Below are 202 nucleotides of genomic sequence, written 5' to 3'. Positions count from 1 at the left end.
GCATTGAGCTGACAGGGAACGTACAGCAGCGGCGGCCCTCAGGGGCCATGGGACATGTGGGAGTCCCGAGCGCCCCACGGGAACTACATTTCCCAGCGCGCCCCGCGGCCGCGGGGGCTGCCGGGGAGGGCGGAGTCGCTAGCTGCTGCTGCTGCTGCTGCGGTGTTGGCGGCGGCGGGGAGCGGAGCGGTGCTGCGCTGCG

The sequence above is a fragment of the Chelonoidis abingdonii genome, chromosome 21 (assembly GCF_003597395.2).
Source record: "Chelonoidis abingdonii isolate Lonesome George chromosome 21, CheloAbing_2.0, whole genome shotgun sequence".
NCBI classification, from domain to species: Eukaryota; Metazoa; Chordata; order Testudines; family Testudinidae; genus Chelonoidis; species Chelonoidis abingdonii.
Note: the sequence above shows the minus strand (reverse complement) of the source record.